Source organism: Solanum stenotomum, chromosome 5, assembly GCF_019186545.1.
Source record: "Solanum stenotomum isolate F172 chromosome 5, ASM1918654v1, whole genome shotgun sequence".
NCBI classification, from domain to species: Eukaryota; Viridiplantae; Streptophyta; class Magnoliopsida; order Solanales; family Solanaceae; genus Solanum; species Solanum stenotomum.
Genome location: NC_064286.1, coordinates 9,228,566 through 9,246,946, shown reverse-complemented (window position 1 = coordinate 9,246,946; position 18,381 = coordinate 9,228,566). Strand labels below are relative to the sequence as shown.

General features: G+C 35.2%; 1 pseudogene; it reads left to right on the top strand.

Moving 5' to 3' along the window:
• The first annotated feature begins 1,519 nt into the window (after positions 1–1,519).
• LOC125863661 (isoamylase 1, chloroplastic-like) lies at positions 1,520–12,438 on the top strand (annotated as a pseudogene).
• Positions 12,439–18,381: the final 5,943 nt, after the last annotated feature.

The following is an 18,381-nucleotide window of genomic DNA, read 5'->3' as shown; positions in this document are numbered from 1 at the left end:
ACCTGGAAATATTCCAACTGAATTAGAATGGGGAGGAACTTAGATTATATCCCACTTCGATGATTCAAGTGATGAAAGCAGAAGCCTGCTGTTGTGTGGACTATGTGTCGCCACTAGTTTGATTGCTTTGTGGCAAAACCAATCCGGGTAATCATAAGTTGAATGAATGTTAATTTAATACATAAGTGAGGCTGAATCAGTAGACAGTAGTGTTAGGAGGTGGTTATTTTTTCCTTCTTCTTTGGATACTACAACAACTTACCCGATATATTCCCACAAGTGGGGTCTGAGGAGGGTGGGGTGTACGCAGACCTTACCCCTAATGTAACTAACTGATGTTCCCTATTTTGATCGCGGGAGGGGGTTCTTTTATTTCTTTTTTCTTTGGAGGTGGGGCGGGTGGTATGACAGTTCTGAAATTAAACTAATTGATGCTGTTCCAAATCCCATTTATTGACATAATGTTATAGCTGGATTTAGTAATGTGACAAGTCTAGCTCATAGAAGACTGATTAAGAATCTCTTCACGTTTACCATCCAAATATTGCTAGATGGCTTAGAAAGGTAAAAGTCAAATGGGACAAATTGAAGAGAGATTCTACAAGAAGAGTAGAGAGCATACTTTCGAAAGTCCTCTTAAGAATAATGTGCAATGATCGCCAGAATGATCTTGCATGCAGGGATTGTAGACAATTGATTTGGATGTCTCTTTTTCATTGTGCCCATATCTGAGATTTGAACCTGATTTTTCTACATAGGATTAAGTGCGAAAGTGATGCTAAGCTCTAATGGTGATAACTTTCAGTCACTTACATTTAAAGATATTTTAGGCTTAATTAGTCAATACTACTGAACACAACATAATTGACATCCAAACGTATTCATTGTGTCGAAGCTGCTTGTAGATGACGTGATAGTAGATAGTAGATACTGTTAAAGAATAACAAAAGTCCCACATTGGTGGTTAATGAGATGGGTGGACTCCTTATAAGACTTGAGCAATGCTTCTCCCTTTGAGTTAGCTTTTGGGGTGTGAGTTAGGCCCAAGACCTAATTTAACATGGTATCAGAGCAGGATCCATCTCACCCAATGTTGGGGACCCCAAAAATAAAAAATTGCCCATGCACCAGATGCTAAGCACTAAGCGTGAGGTGGGGTGTTAAAATAACAAAAGTCTCACATTGGTGGTTAATGAATGAGTGGACTCCTTATAAGGCTTGGACAATCCTCCTCCCTTTGAGCTAACTTTTGGGGTGTGAGTTAGGCCCAAGACCTAATTTAACATGGTATCAAGGCAGGATCCATCTCACCCAATGTTGGGCCCCCCAAAAATAAAAAATTTCCCATGCACCAGATGCTAAACACTTAAGCGTGAGGCGGGGTGTTAAAATAACAAAAGTCCCACATTGGTGGTTAATGAGATGGGTGGACTCCTTATAAAGTTTGGGCAATCCTCCTCCCTTTGAGCTACCTTTTGGGGTGTGAGTTAGGCCCAAGACCTAATTTAACAGATACATAATGCTAATTATATCTCTTTGGTTAGTGGTATATGTCCTTGACAGTATTTGCTTGAAGATATTAACAACTGCATGAAAATAGTCAAAACTCAAAAATATTGGCTTTGTGATCAATTTTAATCTTATGGGATATTTATCTTTCTAGGTTCAACTTTTGGGGCTATTCTACTGTCAATTTCTTTTCTCCAATGGGAAGATACTCATCTGCTGGTCTAAGTAATTGCGGCCTCGGTGCAATAAACGAATTTAAGTATCTTGTCAAGGAAGCACATAAACGTGGAATCGAGGTGACTGATTACTGGAGAAAACTGCGAGTTTGATCTCCAAATTTTGGTGTAATCTCTTCTGATTGTTCATTGGCAGGTTATCATGGATGTTGTTTTCAATCACACTGCTGAAGGAAATGAAAATGGTCCCATACTATCATTTAGAGGCATTGACAACAATGTGTTTTATATGCTAGCTCCTAAGGTATGTTTGTCGCTAATCCATGCACTTTTTAGTTTTTGACTCTTAAAATAAAGTCCAGAGTCTAAGTTGAAGTTCCATATATGGATTCATTTGCTTTCTCTTCAGAATTTATCATTGTGAAGTTGCTCCACTGTTACATTCGCCGAATCATAAAAATATCCTTTTTTTCTATTCTAGGATAATTAAACCCTGCAATTGCTTTACTTAAAAACAAAAAAATAATAATTAAACCCTGCAGTGTGGGATTCTCCACCTTAAGCTTATTATGTTGTCTATATCACACACTTCATCAAAATCATAACAGATGAAATTGTTAAGTTGTAAGGCTTCATTTTTTATGACTGTAAGCACTTTGGTGACGGTAAATGTGGTGCAAATGAGCAGAAACATACTCATCAGCAATGAGCCATGCCTTTCAATCATGTTTCCCTGGTGAAGCACTAAAATGGAGAGATTTTGGTTAGTGTCATAAACTGCTGCCCAATGAATAAATTTGAACATAATATATTATGGCTTCTCACAAAAGTCATACCAGAATACTCATGGATGCTTGAAATTTGCTGATACTGGCTTTTTTCTGGTTGGTGCTTTTCTATAAAGAATAAGAACTCACAAAATACTGAGTTCGTCTATATTTTCTTGCTATACTTATTCCAAAGTCGTTATTTTACATTGTAGAGAATATATCTACAAAAGGTTCTTGAATGTGGACCAAGTTGTGCCCCCCCTCTTTTTTTTTTTTTTTGGTAAGTGTATGTGAACAAAGTTGTACTTAGAAAAAGCAAAACATGTTCTTACTTTTAGTTCAATTCGTTTAAAAAGGAAAGTCTTATTTACATGAAGGAATGTAGAATTCTTGTTTTAAAACACGGATTAACTGTATGGTTCCTAGTTAAAAATTTATCTCATGACTTTACAGGGTGAATTTTACAACTACTCAGGATGTTGAAACGCCTTCAACTGTAATAATCCCATTGTACGTCAATTTATATTGGATTGCTTGAGGTGAGTTGGATTCAAAATGCCATGTGGTGAATGTCAGTGTATTTCCTAGTTGTTGTTGGTCTGTGACAATCATATCCTGCTTAGCCATACCTCAGAAAGATCTCATGGTAAAATAATCATGCAGCAGTTCTGTTAAGATCAGTAAATAAACAAATAAAAATGTTCCATAGCCAACATCCTAAACTTTTAGATGAGATGTGGCAGGCACCACACAGAGATCCTCCTCTCAACTGGAACTGCCCCCGATAAGCATATATTTCTTCAGGCTTGTCTTGAGGAAGCTAATCAGTCCTGCACATAAAGGGTTGTATTAAAAATTACTCTAAATAAATTAAATGATCTAGCACCCAAGGGTGTGTCTGGTGATCAATAAATTGGATTGAGAACCATGAGGTCTCAAGATCAAATCCCAGCGGATGCAAGAACACTAAGAGATTTCTTCCCCTCTGTCCAAATCTTGGTGATAGAGTTACCCGGTACCTGTGCTGGTGGGAGGTAGCAGATACCCCATGGAATTAGTCAAGGTGCGCGCAAGCTGACCCATCATACCAAGGTTTATCCAAAAACAAAATTAAAATGACCTATCTTTATCAAGTTAAGTTCCTAGATTAGATGACTATACAATTCAGTTTATACCATAACAAGGAGTAGTATGAAGCATTTTACTAAAGATCATGTATACTGACCTTCCCTTTGTGTACCCTCTGGCTCACTAGGTTTTGCATCCTCCCAGGAAGTTGCTCATCTTTTACTATTTTAATTTAACGTTTTTACTCTTTAGCAAATATTGTTTTTTAATGAAAATGGAACACAAACACATTTTACCCACTGCTGTTATAATGTTGACGACTCATTTTCTTGACCAGACAATCGTAATTCACATCTTGATTGAATAATATTCTTTTGCAATTCATTGGATTTAACCAGTATTCTGTTGCAATTTGTATCAATTTACTGAAATTTGAAGGATAGAGCATTTCATGTCTATGAAGGAAATGAAGCTACATAAGAAAATAATTAAGTTGGTTTCAGTGCGTATGTTTTCTGCTTTTTGTTTAAAGGAAACTTCAACTTTTAAAGCATTTATTGCTGAGGTTTCCTTAAGCTTTTCACAAGTTAACTAAAGAAGTTGTTAGTTCTTCAGTGTGTATCAATTGTTTAATCTTGTGTCTGCATCTAATCTTCAGTCTAATTTTGTTGTCTAAGTGGGATTATCTAGATGAACTTCTCTGCTATTTTGAAGGCTCAAATTTCTGTGGCTTTAATGCATGGAGTTCCCTATAAAGTCTATATCCTGTATATGAGTTACAAATTTGGTGCTCTAACCATGAAATGTCCTATATTGATAATAATAGGAAAGGTCTACTTTGATCTCTTGACAGATATTGGGTTACCGAAATGCACGTAGATGGCTTCCGCTTTGATCTTGCTTCTATCCTTCCAAGAAGTAGCAGGTACTTATGCATAGCCACTACAACAAAAACAACTTTTAGCAGCAATAAATATTGACATTAATAAAGAGTGCTAAAGTCTTTACCGGCATTAGTTAAGTGCCATTAGAACCAATGTCGCTAAAGGCTTTAGGGACATATACAAAGAGTGCTAATTGCCGCTAATGATCAGTTTTGATGTAGTGAGCCTCATAATTTTTTCTGAATGTTGTTGAAAAGTAAGCTTTTTCTCTTTGGCTTTTCAGCTCGTGGAATGCTGTAAATGTCTATGGAAATTCAATTGACGGTGACGTAATCACCACAAGCACTCCTCTCACAAGCCCACCATTGATTGATATGATTAGCAATGATCCAATACTTTGTGGAGTAAAGGTGTTTAAGTTTATTTGTGTGTTCCTCTGAGGAAGTAACTTTTACTCCCCTTTTCCCTTGGGACAAGGACTTGTATCTTTTACTTTTGCAACTGTGTTGGCACCTGAGTTTTGCCATGTTCCTTTTCTTTGGGTGATAAGATGCCTAAACATTCCTCTTTATAACAGCTTATATAGCTGAAGCATGGGATTGTGGAGGCCTTTACCAAGTTGTCATGTTTCCGCACTAGGGTATCTGGTTGGAGTGGAATGGAAAGGTCAGTTTGGAGACATTTTTGGTGACTATCTTTATTTCAGGCTGTTCACGTTTAGGGATATGAGAACACAGACAACTGGAAAGATAAACTAAATTATTAGAGGTCATCTCATTTGTTTACTATAGGTTTCGTGCATACTAAGTAGAGTTCAGTTGTTTCTTCGTGGATTCCTGTCTCATAAGCCGGAACTTCATAATGATACCATCTAATTTCGTGGAGTCTCTTATGCGGATAGAGGTGCAGGAATAATAACTCTTGAGGGCTAAGTTACTTTGACTCTCCAAAAATGTTGCCACACGTGTCGGATCCTCCAAAAATACACTATTTTTGGAGGATTCGACACACACCCGTCGACATTTTTCAAGAGTCCGAGCAACATAGCTTGAGAGTAAGATTCTTGCTCTTGCTCTGTGATTATGAGCTTCACTCTGATCTTCTTGAAGTCCAGAAGATCCACAGAAAGAGCTAATGAGAAGAGGAAAAGTATTTTATACTCTCTGTAGGTAGTTTTAGAGTGGATTGGACTTGAATAGAGCGAAATGGATATAGAGGATAGCCCCTACTATTTTGGAAATAATTTGACATACTCTAAAGTCTAAAGAATAAGTAACAATTGAAATTACTTTGCACGCGAGTTGAAGACATCTGATATTTTGTTGTTAGAATAGGAATAGGTTTATACAATCCTATTAGAATAGGAATAGATTTACACAATCCTATTAGAATAGGAATAGGTTTATACAATCCTATTTAGAATAGGAATAGGAATAGTAAATAGTATCCTACTTGGTAAAGGATTGTATTCTAGTGTCTATAAATAGGATCTCAATGTAATAATGTAGACACAACAACAATTCAATAATATTTTTCTCCTATATTTCTCACATGGTATCAGAGCCTCTACGATCTTGGTAGAAAATGAAAGAGCTTCCGTTGCTGGCGGGCGGCTATTACTCATATATGTTGCCCGTCTGGCCAACAATTATGTTAGCAAAAGTTGGGTCACCGTGTATCATTCCGGTGACTACTTTCTATATCTAATTTGTGTAGCACTGTGTTATCTTTCCGGTGACTACTTTTTCATATTTAATTTGTGTAGCACCGTGCGATCTTTCCAGTGACTACTTTTTCATATATGGTTTGTGTAGCACTGTGCCATCATTCCAGTGACTACTTTTTCATATTTAATTTGTGTAGCACCGTGCCATCCTTCCGGTGACTACCTTTTTTTGCATATCTGATTTGCGTAGCACCGTGCATCTCTATGGACTACTTTTCATATTTAATTTGCGTAGTACCATAGATTTTTACGAACTATTTTCTCATATCTGAGTTGCATAGCATCATGTGTCTTTTCAATGACTCAAATTTAATTTGCATAGTTCCATTCATCTTTCTAGTGACTCCTCAAATCTGATTTGCGTAGCATTGTGCCATCATTCCAACCCTACCCGTATAAAAAATAAAATAAAATTTGGTAGGGTTTGCCATCATTCCGACTCTACCCATATTATTTCTTTTTCAATGGGTCGTTCCATCAATTCGAACTATCCAATATAATTTCTATTTTCTAGTTGGGTCGTGACATCATTCCGACCCTACCCATATAATTTTATTTCTTAGATTGTGACCACTTTTATCCATCAAATCTAATACTCCGGCATGAGTATGTTCCGGACAGTTTTTCGGTGACTTTTTTAATATCGACTCATTTATTGATTCCAACATGATCCATATACTTTATATTATATTTTGAGCACTTTGTTGCTCAGGGGGAGTTTAGTAGCCTTGTATGTCGATTATGTGAGTTACTCTATGGTCTGAAACAGTTTTTGCAAGTTTGGTTTGGGAAGTTCAACACTGTAATTTTATCACTCTGTGTTTTATTGGCATTTTGCATCAAATTCAGTATTTCATGAGAAGAGTAAGCACATTGAGATTGAGTGACATTATGCATCAAATCCAGTATTTAATGAGAAGATTAGCACATTGAGATTGACGGTCAATTTTGTGAAGTCGACTGATTAACTTGCAGATATCTCACCAAGCCCCTCATTGGTCCTCGTATTAATTACATATGTAACAAGCTAGGTACATGAATTGTATGCACTAGCTTGTGGGGGAGTGTTAGAATAGGAATAGGTTTATACAATCCTATTAGAATATGAATAGATTTACACAATCTTATTAGAATAGGAATAGGTTTATACAATCCTATTTAGAATAGGAATAGGAATAGTAAATAGTATCCTACTTGGTAAAGGATTGTATTCTAGTATCTATAAATAGGATCTCAATGTAATAATGTAGACACAACAACAATTCAATAATATTTTTCTCCTATATTTCTCACAGTGGTGTTGTTAAGTATTACTTAAATCAGATACATTTTTCTATTGACTCATTTAATTTTCCCCTTTTTTTAATTAAGGTAAGCAACAGTTTTCTATTAACTCATTTATTTTTCATTATTTTTTAAAATTAAGGTAAGAAAATTTTATTAAAGCAAGTACCAAGGTGGTACTGCAAAATAAGAAGTTAGAAAACTCCAAACATCACCATAAAGGAGCTGTTCTCCAAGGCTAATTTCCACTCTTATTATATAGAAATTACAGTCTCATCTTTTTGTTATTGAATGGCAGAATGACGTGATTTTAAGAGTCAATACCTATTATATTCTGTATTCAAATTTGCAAATCCTTTGGGCAAGGCTAGGAATAAAGAACCAAATTAGTTCAAACTCCACGTCTCATGTTAGAGTTTGGCTGCAAAATCTAACAGCTAGGAAGAAAGAAACAATTTAGAACCTCATGTTGTATTTTTGCTGGAAAATCTTAGGAAGTCATGTGATTGCTTTCAATTGCCATCCACTTTTTCTTAGTAACTCCTGTATACCCTTATCTGTACAACAACAACATCATACTCACTGTAGTCTAACAAGTGGGGTCCATGGAGGGTGGGGTGTATGCAAACCTTACTACCTTTGTAAGGTAGAGAGGTTATTTCCGAAAGACCCTTGGCAAAGAGGAGTAACAGCCCTTGTAATTCCCACCCTTATCTTGTTTTGTATTTCGTCAAAAGTTAACCAAGTGTATTCACAAAATTTCGTACTTGTCAAAAGTAATAATTGTATTCTACTTTTTGGCGTGCTTTGTTTGAAGTGTTATATAATTTCACCTCTATAGAAAATAATATTTTGCCCGGTTAAACTAACTGATTGAAATAGAACTCTGAAAATTCCTATGAAGATCAGATGCATGTATTATATTACCAAGGTAGCTATGACACTGAATCCTGTCATATCTACCTATCTTATAACCGTACAAGGATGTTTGAAGCCTAGACATTCATGTGAATTAGTTGGCGTAGTATATGTAAAACAGTTCTAACCTTTTCTTGACCAGGTTGAAATCCTTACAGAATTCATCAATGCCTCGAAATTTCTGCATGTAGTGGTTTCTGAGGCAAATCTGTCAAATAATTGATATTCCTCTTGCAATTCCTAACACAAAATCACAGAGTATTTTTTCCATTCTTTCTAGCTAGTATGATTGCATAAGACCTCAAGGCGAAGGCTGATAAAATCTTATACTTTAGTTGTTGAATGAAAAATTAAGCAATGTAAAGGCCAAGTTAGATACTAGCAAGGAGGAATATTCAGGTATGATTTTTTTCGCAGGTCTCTGAACATAGGTATCAATGCAAGTGGAAACAAGTTAATTACATACTAGAACCATCATTTGATGCAACTTTTTTAACGATTGAGCTTGCATATTTTTCTTTATTTTCTGACAATTAGAATCTCCTACAGCTTTTTGCTGGAGAACTCACAGTCGCAGAAGTGGTTAGGGTGGTGAGATGGCTGGCCTATAAGCAACTACTTAGTTAACTTATAAAACTTGACTAAAAAGAGAAACAGTTTATACTCAACTACCAAGACCATTCCGTGTTGTGTTATTTTGAACTTATCAGCTCATGAGCTGTAACAAACTCAATTCCAACAGACGCACTCTTATAAATATTAATTACTGAATACAAGTTAGAAGGTAGAATACGCACAACAAAGTAATAACACACTAATTACGGATAGCTTAACATAGACGAAGGTAACTAGAAGGGGATGAGATACTAGACCATAGAAAGGAGATGAGAGGATCAGAAAGCCAAAGCTTCACATAATTTCCATGCCCCTTCTTCTAACTTCTAGTCCTTTTTAATAGAGATACTAATTGGGCCTGGATCCCCAAATAAAAGTATCTAATAGCCCATAGGCCCTTACCAAGTCACGTCGGGTTCACAACATGAGCTGCAGACTTGTTAAATGTAATATCAGGCATTCAACTGTGTAGCTCTTTAGTTCGCATCCCCTGTTCTAGCTACATGTCTAATTTACACCATCTTTAAGTTCAGAGAAGCATATCGACTCTGAACTGCACTTTCCACTGCAGTGTTTATTCTGTACTTCAATACTCTATTCGAAAATTACTAAGCGTCTGGAATTTGGCATGTAATTAATTGAAATGTGTCCCTTAAAATCAGTGAACGCCAAAATGCTCTTAATTTCCTCAATTTATATTGCTTTCCCTTTATTCTCTGTCAGAACATGACTAACATCACTAGCCAAACCTCTTCCAAAAATTTCAGGGAGCACATTAAGATTTATCCTAACCGAGTTGGATTTGTTATTTTATTTGTGGGATGATCTAGCTCAAGTACATGTTTGATATAAGTGGGGGTTTCTCTCTAGATCCTTGTTAGTCAGCTGGAAATGCATTTAACCGTAAATACGATAGCCGCCTAGGTGTTAGTATTCAGTTAAGAACATTGTTTTCTGATTGCTGTCATTTAGGATATTGTTCTCTGTGTATAAATTGGCTGCGGTCTTTCTTTTCTGATGTTTCATCTCTCCTGGCCTTTTCCTAATTAACTTTTTCTTTTAAATATATAGAAAAGAAAAGGAAATGCTAACCAGCTCTCTTGTTTTTTTTTTTTTTTGTTTCAGTACCGTGACATGGTACGGCAGTTCATCAAAGGCACTGATGGGTTTTCTGGGGCTTTTGCTGAATGCCTTTGTGGAAGCCCAAATCTATACCAGGTACACTACTTTAGTGTTCTTTTACCTTATAGCTGTGGAGCTAGTGATTTCTAAATTCAGTTGGGGATGATTCAGTTCCTTAATAATTGAACCCTTTGTGTTTATTGGTGTTCAATTAGAAAGGAGGAAGAAAACCATGGAACAGTATAAATTTCGTGTGTGCCCTCGATGGTTTTACTTTGGCTGATTTAGTGACATACAACAATAAACACAATTTGGCAAATGGAGAGGACAACAAAGACGGGGAGAATCACAAATTCACAATAATAGTTGGAATTGTGGTGAGGTAAGTCACTGTGCACAAATCTATATCTTCTGGATCTTTTCACTTATTTAAGCTGTCTTGATGCTTGATTTCACACTGCGACAAGCAGATTGCTCTAATAGTTCAAATGTTATATTTTCCTTTCTGTTGCTCTGAGATTGAGACTGAATTATGTCCAACATGGTAGTATCCACATCCATGTGTTAGTGCATTTAGAGGTATCTGTGTTTTCCTTCTGCTCAGTCTGGGTAATAATTGTGTAGATGTTGTAATTGATTTTGCCAATATTTTTTCTCGTGGCAGTTCAGTGTTTCTTACATTAATATCTGATCTCTGCATGTACTATCTTGTGTGTTGTAATAAATAGCACCAGTTTCTTTCTCTTTTGTGTAACACCGACATCATCTTTAAATTAGTAAAAAGTACTTTTACTTAATTTTCTTTTAGCATAATAGATCATAGACTGAGTGGTGTTTCTGTGAATGCAGCAAGAATAGTAATCTGGGTACTTATGGAACTGAGTATTATTTCATAGCTTTTTAGTTGCTGTTTCTTTGTTAAAATTTCTAGTAGTTACTTCAACCAATGAAGTAGTTCTGCAGATTAGATCTATTATAGTTAGACGCCACTCAACTTTCCTGTTGAGACTTTTTTTTCTTGATAAGTAATGATATACTTCCCTGCTGAGACTAAGTTTTACTTGAAGTGATATTAAAGGGCAAATGTTTGAAGTTTTCTGCTCTTACTGTCATGTATTAGGTGTAGCTCTATTATTTATATTGACAATTTATCACATACCATATCTACATGAAGAGGATTCTATGACACTTCCTCAGGTGATTTGATATAATTCTGGTACGAGATGTTCCGGCATGGATATCTTCTTAAGAGTGTGATACTGAGGAAATTTAGATAATGTTGAGGGCGGTGAATTCATTGTTTTGGGTGCATCTAAAAGGTTTTAAATGTGGATATCAAGAACCGTGCAGTACCTTAACATGATACTTTGTCTTTTTTTGTTTTCAGTTATAACAAGTTACTTCTTCTCTGTAGGAAGGAGAGTTTGCAAGTATCTTTGTGAAGAAATTGAGGAAAAGACAAATGCGGAACTTCTTCCTCTGCAAGCTTATGGTTTCCCAAGTAAGTTCAGTTCTCCCCTTTTGATGGTCTTTTGCTCGTTTCTCATTAATTTGTATGGAATCTGATCATTCAACCTAAAATCATAAGACGAGTGGAACAAGACAATATATTGCCCTTTTGTCGCCATTCTATACTTGATGTTTGACATTATATTACTCGACACCGGGTTTGTGAGTGTGGGGTGGGTTTAGTAAAGTTTGGGGGTTCTAATACCATAAAAAAGGATCTGAGAATCTAACAAAAAAGTGTAGTAGTCCTAGACCTTTATGTGCCCATCTGGAGGGCTTTCTACATGGCTACACCAACTGTGGGACAATATAACTCAACAATTAGCTTAAATTTTACGATTTAAGAACCTACCTTTTTTGGCTATAATTTCATGCATTTCTTCTTTTTGAAATGGCTGTTCCTACTCGATATATGTTTTCTTCTTATGATTAATATTTTCCATTTGTGGTTCTTCAGGGTGTTCCCATGATATCTATGGGCGATGAATATGGTCACACTAAGGGAGGAAACAACAACACGTATTGCCATGATAATTATGTACTACTTTACTTTTGGGCATCCTTCTTGAGACTATCTCCTCCGAGATTTTCTGAAGCTATTGGGGAGGATGTCCACGAGTTCTTGACTATCTGCTGTGAACAATTGTATACGTACTTTGGATTTGGTGGAGTCAAGAGGAGCCGACTTCACTGCTTATAAGCTTGATGGGCCAGGAGTGATAATCACCATATGTTCTGAGATTTCTTCACCCTTGGCCAAATTAGTTAGGAGGATTACATGCCTCATTATTCCGTTGCTAACATCCTATACTGTATTAATAATACTCCGTTCGTTTAAAAAAGAAAACATTTATTTTTCATTTTAGTTTGTTTAAAAAAGAATGATTTTTTTTTTGTAACATTTTAATTTCAACTTTTTATGTGACATGTTTAAGACCACAAGATTAAATGACATTTTAATTTCAATTTTTCATGTAGCATGTTTAAGGACTAAAATAAGAATAATACAATATCACAAGATTGAAAAGTCTTTTTTATTTTCTTAAATTTTATGCTAAGTCAAACTAGATTATTCTTTTTGAAACAAAGAGATTTGTCTTATATTAGATAAACATTTTCTATTTAACACAGTTATTACGAAATCATTAATTAATAGATTGATCACCTTTACTATTTTTGCACTTTGCTTATATTAATTAGTCTCTTGAAAAAAGAAATTTTAGATCTTCAAAATTTGTTTAAACATCCAAAGTAACATTAATTGTAGGGGTAAAATGGGAAAAAATCGATTAATTTTATCCTAATTTAGTAAGCAATCAAGTAATAAGAGACAAATACTTTTAGTAAGATGTCCATCTAATAAACAAAGGTAGTAATATATATTAAATTAGTATTACGATTCAATATTAAATGGATGACTTTTAATACTCCCTCTGTTTCATATTACATAAGTATCTTATTAAAAATATTTGTTCCATATTATTTGATCACTTACCAAATTAGGATATAATTAATTACTCTCTCTGTTCATATTTACTTTTCAAATATTTTCTAATTTGATTTCTACTTTTACTTGTCATCTTTGACAAATTAAGAAAGAACAATTTTTTTTTCTATTATGCCCTCAATTTATTAACATTGAGTATGAGATTTGTTAAGAAGGGGAAGTTCAGTCCCCGATATATTGGTCCTTACAGGATATCCAAGAGGATTGACAATGTAGCCTATGAGTTGGAGCTACCATCAGAGTTAGCAGCAGTCCACCCGATGCTTCACATATCAATATTGAAGAAGTGTATGGGAGATCTTTCACTTATTAGTTATTATACCGACTGAAGATATTGGTATTAAGGACAACCTATCTTATGAGGAGATTCTCGTTCAGATTCTAGATCGTCAGGTTCGTAAGTTTAGAACCAAAGAGGTAGCATCGATCAAGGTCTTATGGAGAAATCAGTTTGTTGAGGAAGCTACTTGGGAGGCGGAGGAGGATATGAAGAAAAGATACCCGCATCTCTTTGAGCGCAGAGAAATTCCCAATCAAGGTACTACTTTTTTTCTTGGTATACTCTTTTAATTGATATGCTGAGTGTGTTAATTTGCATGTTGGGTGTTTGAGTTGGGTGTTAGATGTTTCCACCTTTAGTTCTACTATAGAGTGATCTCATTCGAGGACGAATGTTCCCAAGGGGGAGATATTGTAACATCTCGCCTTAGAAAGAGCTAAATTTAGAAAGAGCTAAATTGGAAATAGCTAAATTAAGAATTTTGCAAGTTATGCTTAAGTTGTGAGTTTTAGGTCAAATTAAAATGACCATAACTTTCAGTACATGATGAGTTAGGTAGCCCTTGAGATATCAAATGAAAGGTCTTGGAATCCTCTTTCCAACGCCACCGAGTTTGCTAATTTTCAAGTTCGAATGAGGGAGAAAAGCCCGTTTGAAGTTAGCCTGTCCAGTTAAGGAAAGTTACCTGAATTAATGAGAGGTATTTTTGTCTTTTCCTTACCCCATCGGCTTAAAACATTTTTTTTTAGTAATATTTTCGGGTCAAATATGATTTGGGTCAGTTTTACAAATCCTAAATTTTCCCTAGGGTTTTAGAAGAGAGTTCAAGAAGAGAAAAGAGGAGAAGAGGAAGAACGATCAAGATTTCTTGCGAATCGAGGAATTTTTTGCCAAATCGAGGTATGTAACTTTCATAGTGTTGAGTTCGTTCACCCACACTCCAATCATGAATTACACATTCGAATTCATCCATAAAAATTGATGAATTTAAGCTCTTGATGAGTGTTCTTGAAGCGTTGTTCTTCGTTCTTAAATGTTGATGTTTCGTTAAGTTCTTGCGATAAGGATATTGTGTTTGGGTATTGTTCTTGAGTAATTTAGAGTGGATTTTGTTGTAATTATGTTAGGTCTAAGAATTCATAGAAGTTTTAGGGAAATCGTTCGATTCTAGAGGAGTTAGACATGAAATTGAAGCAAGAAAAGTCATCAAAATTATGGTAAAAAGGGTAGGGCGCTGCGCCACTCAGTGCGCCCAATGTAAGTTTCTGTAAAGTGGAGCCTGGCGCACCGCGCCACTCAGTGCGACCCAACCCACCTTCTTTAGTTTAGGGGTTGGCGCCCCACGTCACTCAGTGCTCCAGGGTCGCCAGGTCCTCTACCTTTCCGACCTTCTTTCCGTGTGAGTTCCCCTGAGTTGTACCTATGCTTTCTACTTGATATACACACTCAAAATCTTCATTAAACATTGAGAGATCCTTCATAACATGAATCATAACCCTTGAATTTATAATTCAAATTCAAGGAAAGAGTTACGAGTGAAGTCTTGAGAGTTCTTTCGAGTCCTTTGAGAAGTCTTTTACAATCTTTTAAGACTTCTTTTAAGACTTAAGTACTTGAGTCTGAGAATGAGTAGAGTTGAGTTTCATTTTTCAAAATAAATATATGGGAACTAAATATTCCCAAGAGTAAATGTTTTTAGATTTAAAATGAGGGGAAACACCGATTTCCTAATGAGTTCATGAAGAGTTTTGAGTACTATCTCTTTTAAGAGAAACCCTTTGAGTCATAATCTCAAAGTTGAGGATGAGGAAATGTTTTGAAACATATGAGCTAAGTTATATTTTGGGAGTAGTATTGAGCACCGATATGGGAATGAGTTCAGATAACTCAAAGTCCTCATAAACCATATAGACAACGTGGGTAGAAAGGGTCATACATTTTAGATGATTCCTTATTACTTTTTAAGCATAGCTTACTGGATCCACTTAGTTGAGGAGTTCTATACCCTGACAAGGTATAAGATAGTTCTAGCAGCGTGGGCGAGACGCTGTATCATTACATATCTCATAGTGATGGTTGTCGGTTAGAGAATCTCCCAAACAGAGTTATTTTATAATTTTTACATACAAACTAAGTTATTATTGTATTTTTGAATACATTGAGTTGTTACCTACTATTTTAAATGCTTTATATAAACTGCATCTTTATTGTTGTTTTATACTGCTTTGAGTTGAGTATCCATGAGTTGAGTTGAGTCGAGGTGAATGTGTTTCTTTATTTTCAAGTTAAAGCTTTTATGTTATGTTCAGTATTCCCCTTGCATGCTCGTACATTCAATGTAATGATGCCATTTGACCTGCATCATGAGATACTGATCTGGTCATCAATAGGCGATTCGTTGATACCAATTGCAGTTCCAGAGTTGTTTGGTGAGTCTCCTTACTTTCGAAGGATCCCTTATTTATGTTCATCTATTTCAATTTTGTTAGGATGATTGGGGTCTTGTCCCGATATCCCTCATAGTATTAGAGACTTCATAGATAAATAGACAATAATAGTTCACGAGTCTTTTTTCATTTTAGTTGTTAATGTTCTAAAGTTGAGTTACCCTTGAGGCCAGTTGAATGTTTCTTTAAGCATTTATGAGTTTATCATTTGAGTTAAAGTTGTACTTTTAAAGTTATCTTATGTTGAGTTAGTCTTCCGCTGAGAATTGAGCCAGACCAAGGATTCGCTTGGAGCCAATAATGGTTCTCGAGTGCCAGTCGCGTTCAGGGTGTATGCTCGAGGCATGACATATTTACAAGCGTGTAGTATTTTATTATGATTGTGATTGTGTTAGTGCGAAAATATGTTGGCTCGGGTATGACGTCTGGTACATGATATCTCTTGGTTGGCTCGGGTATCATGTATGCCTCGAGTATCACGTCTGGTACAAAATATCTCTTGGTTGGCTCATGTATCACACCTCATATGAGATATCTATATGGTTGGCTTGGGTACCACTCCTGGTAAGAGATACTAACAGTTCGCTTGAGTACCACGCTTGGTACATGATACTAACAGGTTGCTCGGGTATTATCCTGGTACATGCTTGACTATTCTCTTGTATATTAGTTTCTTGAGTGAACCAAACTTGTTTGTGATCATGTTGGACATGCTTCATGTAATTGTTGAGTTAGAATTGGTGACTTAGAGTCTTGTTGTATTTCTAACTTGGTTAATCTATGTGTTTTCTTGTCTTTACTATGTTTAGTTATGTGTTTATATTATATTCATACCTTTGGAGCTGACCGATGATCCTACCAGTAAATTATGGTTTGTGTACTGATACTGCACTTGCTCTTTCTTTATTGAGTACTGGACACATTCAGGCAATTGCTTCGCGACCTCAATTGTGATTCTAGGTTTATCTAAATTCATGGGTGAGCAACTTCCACCCGTTGTCGTGGATTCATTTGTTTTTTCTTAGTCCATATGTTTGGACTCAGACTCATTAGATTGATTTCTTGTTTGGGGTTGCACCCCTTATTCTAGACTATGTAGAGTTTTATTTGGTAAACAACTTTTAGATTCTAAGGGGAATATTTCCGCATTTATTTTATGACTTGGTTGTTGCTTTATGAAAGTTGCTTTTTTAAAGTTTGAAAACTGCTTACTTCTGGTTTTTTAGTAGATTGTGTGTTAGTAGTTATGTGATTCTTCCATCGGGGTCAGTGCGTGTGCCACTTACGGCGAGACGGGATCGTGACAAATATTAACTCAAAAGTTAATTGAAAGATAGAAGGTAAGTTATCGATTCAAAATTTAATTTTTTGAAGATTGATACTGCGCATGTGTCAATTGGTCCAAAATGTTATATTTTGCATCCAAGCCTACTGGGCTCAATTATTCTTACTACCTACTGAGGTGGTTAGAACTATTGAAGCATACTGTAGGAGTTACGTATGGTCTGGATCCAACACCATCACTAAAAGGTCACTAGTAGCTTGGGATAATGTATGCTGCCCTAAATCANTATATATATATATATATATATATATATATATATATATATATATATATGGATAAAATAATATGTAACTATGATTGTGAATTTACTAAAATATTTGAAGCAAATATCTTAAATATTAATTATCTAAATCATGATTAGATCATAGATATATACAAATTATGGTAAGTTGTAGTAACTTTTATCTAGTATTTTTATTTTTGGTAAATAGCTTTAATCTAGTTAGTTGTTTATTGCATTAGAGCAAAAAAAGGACAAAATAAATAAATAAGTAAGCTACTAAAACTTGGTGAGCAATCTAAAAGGTAGATTTTAGTGCAAAAAGATTGCCTCAAATGTTTGTTTACATGCATAATACATAAATCTGTCATTTAACTTGACTTTAGCTGATATTTTTGTCTTCTACAAATAAGCACTTAACTTGTATAAAATTGAACAAATAGACACATTCGTCCTACGTGTCATCCTACATGACAATTTTGTGTCCTATGTGACATTTTGCATGTATTATGCCACGTAGGACGTATGTGTTTACTTGTTCAATTTTATACAAGTTTAAGTGTCTACTTGTGCATACTCAAAGTTGGAGGGCATAGATATGTGTTAAAGCCAAGTTAAAGGGCTTATTAAAGGGTTTATATAATACTCCCTTCGTCTCATTTTATATGTCACTTTTTTACTTTGCAGTTGCATTAATAAATGATGTAGCTTTACCCTTCTACCCTTATTTAATGTTTTCTTAAGTCAACTTTATAATAAATGATGAATACATTTTCAAGATTAATTAACTACTCTATCAAGGGTATAATAGGTAAAATATGGTAATTTATGCATAAATTTTATAAAATAACTAGTATTGTGGTCTAACTATTTATAAAAAGGGATGACATATAAAATGGGACGGAGGGAATAGTTAAGAAGTGTTCTTTTCAAATTTTTTTTTGCTTATCTGTTTTAAGTTTGTGTTTCCCTTCTAGAAAAACAATCTAAAACACCTTGCA